The sequence below is a fragment of the Schistocerca piceifrons genome, chromosome X, assembly GCF_021461385.2.
Source record: "Schistocerca piceifrons isolate TAMUIC-IGC-003096 chromosome X, iqSchPice1.1, whole genome shotgun sequence".
NCBI lineage: Eukaryota > Metazoa > Arthropoda > Insecta > Orthoptera > Acrididae > Schistocerca > Schistocerca piceifrons.
In genome coordinates, this window is record NC_060149.1 from 398,261,748 (window position 1) to 398,268,272 (window position 6,525).

Here is a 6,525-nt window from a genome sequence, read left to right on the forward strand (position 1 = left end):
AGCTGCATGTCTCAAATATTAAACTTAACACAACATATCGAAGATGGATATAAGAAACGGCTCATTACAGGTGCTGTCTTTATCGATCTATCCACGGCTTACAATACGATCAACCATCGGCTCCTTCTGAATGAAGTGTATGATATAACTGAAGACTTCACACTCATGTGCAATATTAGAAACCTTCTCCTGAACTGCAGATTTTTTTGTCGAATTTCAGGGTAAGAAAAGTAGATGTAGAGCTCAGAAAAATGGGCTACCAGAAGGCAGTGTGCTTGTGCCACTATTATTCAACATCTGTACCAACAATCAACGTATCCCTGAAGGAACCTGAAGCTTTAATTATGCTGATGACTGCGCTATCACTACTCAGGCTGACTGTTTTGAGACTGTAGAAGATATGCTATCAAAATCTTTGGAAGAATTCTCTGTTTACTATCATGGGAATTGCTTGAAACCTAATCCTACCAAGATTCAGACCTGTGCTTTCCACCTGAAGAATAAACAGGCAAATAGATCCTTAAATATATCCTGGGTAGGTATCATACTCAAACATAATCCTACTCTGTACTATCTTGGAGTAACTCTGGATCGCGCACTAACATATAAAAAGCATTGCCTAATCAACAAACAGAAAGTGGCACCCAGAAATAAAATAGTGCAAAAATTGACAGGTACATCATGGTGTGCTAATCCATGCACTGTGCACTCAAGTGTGCTTGCACTATGTCATTTCACTGCTGAATATGCATGTTTGGTATGGTACAAGTCCAGTCATGCCAGGAACATTGACGTGGCTCTAAATGAATCTTGCCAGATTATCACAGGTTCCTTAAGACCTACTCCTGTGGACAAACTCCAATGCCTTGCTGGCATAGCTCCTACTGAAATGAGACGTGAGGTAGCTGCAAGATATGAGAAAAGTAAGGCCACAACGAAGGAAGCCCATCCACTATATGATCATCAGCCCACACATCCTAGGCTGAAATCAAGAAAGAGAGAAAGAGCTTCTTGACAACTACTGAGGCTGTCATTGAGAATCCACATGTGGCAAGGATCTCATGATGGTGGGAGAAATCTTAATATTTGGGAGAATGGATGGCTGCAAAGGAAGAACTTCCCCCCGGACATTCAGAGAAGTGGTCAATATGGAGGTCTCTCAATAGATTATGATCAAACAAAACGAGATGCAAGACCAATCTGCGGACTTGGAGTTTCTCTGTGGATTCAGTTCTCTGCCAGTGTGGCACTGAGCAGACTAACAGCCATTTCCTTCAGTGTTCCTCATCACTAACCACCTGCAACATGCAAGACCTTATGAGAGCTACACCAAATGCACTTGAAGTGTCCAATTTTTGGTCTTCTTTTATGTTAAAATTATGTCAACACTTATATATTTTTTTGGTATTTCTGTACTTTTAACATGATAAATAAAATAATCACATTACACACTTTGCACCGTACCTTTCTGTTGTCATCTTCAATGGCCTCCAACCACCCTTTAAATCCATCAATTTGAAGCCAAGAGTTTGGGAAAGTTTTAGTATGTTTTTCTGGATCTAATTCAAGGTACCTGAATTTCAATTTCTTTGCACTCAAAGGACCACAGTCTGATGTTCTTAAATGAATATGAAACAAACCACTCAGAAACAATTGCTATTTAATAAGAGCAAAAATCGCCCACAAGACCAAATCCAAGTAACAACAAATAAAAACAATTACTTTGAGTGACACTGAGCTGAGCAAACTAAACCACTTCAAACAATGCCATATACCAACGTGCTACATTACAGCTTATCATACTGCTTGACTTGGCCTCCTGTCTAGCTTGCATTCTGAGATGCATTGTGTATTCAGGAATTTGACAATGTTTCACATGTGTCACTCAATCATAAATAATGTTGCATTTAAGTTGTACAAACAAAAGGAAATTTAAACTAACAGTATATAGTACAATGGGAGTACTAAGTGCTGGTTGAACAAATGACAGTCAGTGGGTGCATATAATTGCTTCATGAGCTGTTTCACCTTATTTTCATGTTACTTGACAATCATACCTATAACAGTGTATGTTTGTTACTGTTGTGTAAGCAGACCTATTGTGCCCATAGTGAGAATGCTGATTGCTGGTTGCACAAATGACTGTTGGTGGTTTCATGTGCTTAACTTCTATGAAATATTTATCTTTGCTGCTGCTGTATGTACCATAACCATTACTACATTATGTTAGAGATAGCAATTAAATGTTTCATATACACCTCACATTTTGCAAAAAAAATAACACCTTTGTCCCTTCCTGAAAAATAATTGTCAAAATTTTCCACAATATGGGATGAATCCCACCAGTTGACAACACTGCGTCCAAGGGCAGCAGAAGCAACATCAAAGGATATAATGCAGAAGACAGAACACAGCAGTTGAATACATGATAGATAACTTATAGCTGTTGCTCCAAACAACATAAAAATAAACTTGTCAAAGACATTACAATAGCATTTATTTACAATTATTTACAACAATGACTGATGTCCTTTGTTCAAAACACGCACTTTTTCTCAGAGCTTAAAATAGATGACATTTTGTAGGTTTTTATGAAATCTGTGCAGGCACATTTTCTTGCCTCAAAAAGAGAATGTGTTGGGAGAAAAAGAGAGTATATGGTAACCTTAGTCTTTGGCAGCATAAATCGTAGAAAAAAAAAACACTGAAAACTCAGTTTTCAAATATTTCAGGACTGTGTTCAGAATTTGTATAATGCTGAAAGGATTGCAGTGCTTTGCATATATTTGTGCCTTGGTCAGTGACAAATAAAATATTATTAAGATGCTGGGATTTACTCCTAAGTTAAATAAATCTCTTTGATGTGCTTCTTAATAAATTATCCAGATTTTTCCTTTTTCAGAAAAGTGCGTAGTCACGAACACCAACTTTCACTGTGCCTACTTATGATTAACATTAACTAGGTGCACAGTAATAGACATGTAATAGTTTTTCTGATATGTTTTGGTCCACATATACAGTATACACACACATGCAGTCAAGAGCCTATGGCCTGGGCAGTGGTGGTCATTGTATTCACCTGTTTTTCATTGGCTTGTCTTTCAGTGTTTTGTGCTACTATCGTAAGACGAGGCAAACTTTTGGAGATGTCCACACATTCCAATTCTAAGCCAATTTTTGCAAGCTCCTGGAAGAATGCTAAATTCTCCACCTGATTTTTAATGCAAATGAACAAAGATCTCTGGCACCATTTCTACACAGTTTTCATTTACTGTAACTTTCACCAAAACTAGAAATGTTTTGAACTCACACTCTAGTGTTATGCTAACATGTGCCTTCAGATACGTGGTGGTGGACTTGTAAGGCAGGAGAGTGTAGCACCAGATACAAAGCAGGCAGGATTTCCATCCATATCAGTCATTGATAAAAATCACTCCCAGACACTTTTATGGCCACCATCTTTCTCAATCATGATATATTCTTTCAAATCAAGTTTTGCTTTCCTTCATCTAATGTTCATGTGCCGTGATCCTACAGCAGGTGACTGAGTGACTAGCAGGTGAGAAGATGGTCAGGCATGGCATGCTCGAACAAGCATAAAGGAAGTCTAGTGCAGTTTGCTAGCTGGATCTTAAGTGACTGTATCGATATATGCAGGACTTCTGTGAAACTACAAGCAACAAGTAATCTGAGTGTAAGTGCTAGATAGAGATCTGGGTTGGTTGATAGGACACATTCTAAGACATCAGGGCATCACCAATTTATTATTGGATGGAAGTGTGTGTGTGTGTGTGTGTGTGTGTGTGTGTGTGTGTGTGTGTGTGTGTGTGGCAGGGGGGGGGGGATAAAAATCATATCAGGAGACCAAGAGGAGAATATAGTAAGCAGATTCAGAAGGACGTAAGTTGCAGTAGTTATTTGGAGACAAAGAGGCTTGTGCAGGATAGAGCAGCATAGAGAGCTGCATCAACCAGTCTTCGGACTGAAGACCAGACAACAACAACATCTCTCTGCCATTGAGAATAAAATTCATCTTCCAGCTTTGAGACTGTTGATCATAACTCTGGGTGGGGAACCTTACTATATGAACCAGATGTAGTGTACTGCATACAGGACACTGTACTTGTGTTTGGGAGGAGTGAGGTTCTGATCACTGTCTGGCAGTTAAGATTTAGGTCTTGCATACTTTCCCTAAAGCAGTTCAGATGAATGTCAACATGGTTACAATGAAAGGAAATAGCTGGTTTCTTTCCGTATCTGTGTCCAAGTAAAGCCTGTGATCTGTCTCCAACATCATTGTTAAGACAGTGATAGCCAAATTATGCTTCATTTCATTTCTTAAAAAATGTTGCCATTGTGTACCTAGTGGAACCTCTTTTTGTTAACTAAGTCAAAGATATCCCACACCATGTCCTGAGCCATTTTTTCAAGTCTGTGTATTTTGTGGGATCAGAAATATCACTACACATTCTATAAAGTTGTGGAATTGTATTTTCAGGCCAAGTAAAATGACAGGCCAACCATATATCTGTGCTACTTACAAGGAAACATTCCCAAGTGTTAATACTCCTTCTTGATGAACCGTGGTGGGTGTGTAAGGGGGGAAGGGGGGGGGGGCAAAATAATGCAATATGTCTTGTTTTGTTTGTATCCAGTTTCACTATCAAGAGTAAAACACACCACAAAAGGTAACTTGGCATATTAAGTTTGAGGAGAATATCTTTGAAATCATAATATATAAAAAATGTTTCTCATATAAAAAGCGATATGTAATTAACATTTTTGGAAACTGAATAATCAAATTTTGTAATAATTCGAAATTTTGCAAAACATCCCACCACCAGCAATTAAATCTGAAGCATGAAAACTTTGTTACAACATAAATTAAAGAACCTTTCAAGCTACAGACATCCATGTGTAATAAAGCTAGTTTCTGAAATACCATTTTTGCAAAATAAGACATGCACAGTGTGCTGTCAGAGTATTTTGTACATACGAGGGTGAGTCAAATGAAAACCTTAAATATTTTTTAAAATATTATTTATTGTGCGGAAGTGGTACAAAGCTGTATCACTTTTCAACATAATCTCCATCATGCTCAATGCAAGTCCTCCAGCGCTTACAAAGTGCATAAATTCCTTTAGAAAAAAATTCTTTTGGTAGTCCACACAACCACTCATGCACTGCGTGGCATACTTCTTCATCGGAATGGAACTTCTTTCGTCCCATTGCGTTTTTGAGTGGTCCAAACATATGGAAATCACTTGGGGCAAAGTCTGGTGGAAGAGGAAGACACTCAAAATGCAGGTCTGTGATTGAAACTTCCTGGCAGATTAAAACTGTGTGCCCGACCGAGACTCGAACTCGGGACCTTTGCCTTTCGCGGGCAAGTGCTCTACCAACTGAGCTACCGAAGCACGACTCACGCCCGGTACTCACAGCTTTACTTCTGCCAGTACCTTGTCTCCTACCTTCCAAACTTTACAGAAGCTCTCCTGCGAACCTTGCAGAACTAGCACTCCTGAAAGAAAGGATATTGCGGAGACATGGCTTAGCCACAGCCTGGGAGATGTTTCCAGAATGAGATTTTCACTCTGCAGCAGAGTGTGCACTGATATGAAACTTCCTGGCAGATTAAAACTGTGTGCCCGACCGAGACTCGAACTCGGGACCTTTGCCTTTCGCGGGCAAGTGCTCTACCAACTGAGCTACCGAAGCACGACTCACGCCCGGTACTCACAGCTTTACTTCTGCCAGTACCTCGTCTCCTACCTTCCAAACTTTACAGAAGCTCTCCTGCGAACCTTGCAGAACTAGCACTCCTGAAAGAAAGGATATTGCGGAGACATGGCTTAGCCACAGCCTGGGGGATGTTTCCAGAATGATATTTTCACTCTGCAGCGGAGTGTGCACTGATATGAAACTTCCTGGCAGATTAAAACTGTGTGCCCGACCGAGACTCGAACTCGGGACCTTTGCCTTCCGCGGGCAAGTGCTCTACCAACTGAGCTACCGAAGCAAGACTCACGCCCGGTACTCACAGCTTTACTTCTGCCAGAACCTCGTCTCCTACCTTCCAAACTTTACAGAAGCTCTCCTGCGAACCTTGCAGAACTAGCACTCCTGAAAGAAAGGATATTGCGGAGACATGGCTTAGCCAGAGCCTGGGGGATGTTTCCAGAATGAGATTTTCACTCTGCAGTTCTGCACAGTTTTAATCTGCCAGGAAGTTTCATATCAGCGCACACTCCGCTGCAGAGTGAAAATCTCATTCTGGAAACATCCCCCAGGCTGTGGCTAAGCCATGTCTCCGCAACATCCTTTCTTTCAGGAGTGCTAGTTCTGCAAGGTTCGCAGGAGAGCTTCTGTAAAGTTTGGAAGGTAGGAGACGAGGTTCTGGCAGAAGTAAAGCTGTGAGTACCGGGCGTGAGTCGTGCTTCAGTAGCTCAGTTGGTAGAGCACTTGCCCGCGAAAGGCAAAGGTCCCGAGTTCGAGTCTCAGTCGGGCACACAGTTTTAATCTGCC

The 6,525-nt window shown here is 40.6% G+C and overlaps 1 non-coding gene across 1 annotated transcript; it reads right to left on the bottom strand.

The window, feature by feature from the left end:
* Positions 1 to 5,945: 5,945 nt before the first annotated feature.
* On the bottom strand, positions 5,946 to 6,020 carry Trnap-cgg. Its single transcript has one exon. It is a non-coding gene; the product is annotated as a tRNA-Pro (tRNA).
* Positions 6,021 to 6,525: the final 505 nt, after the last annotated feature.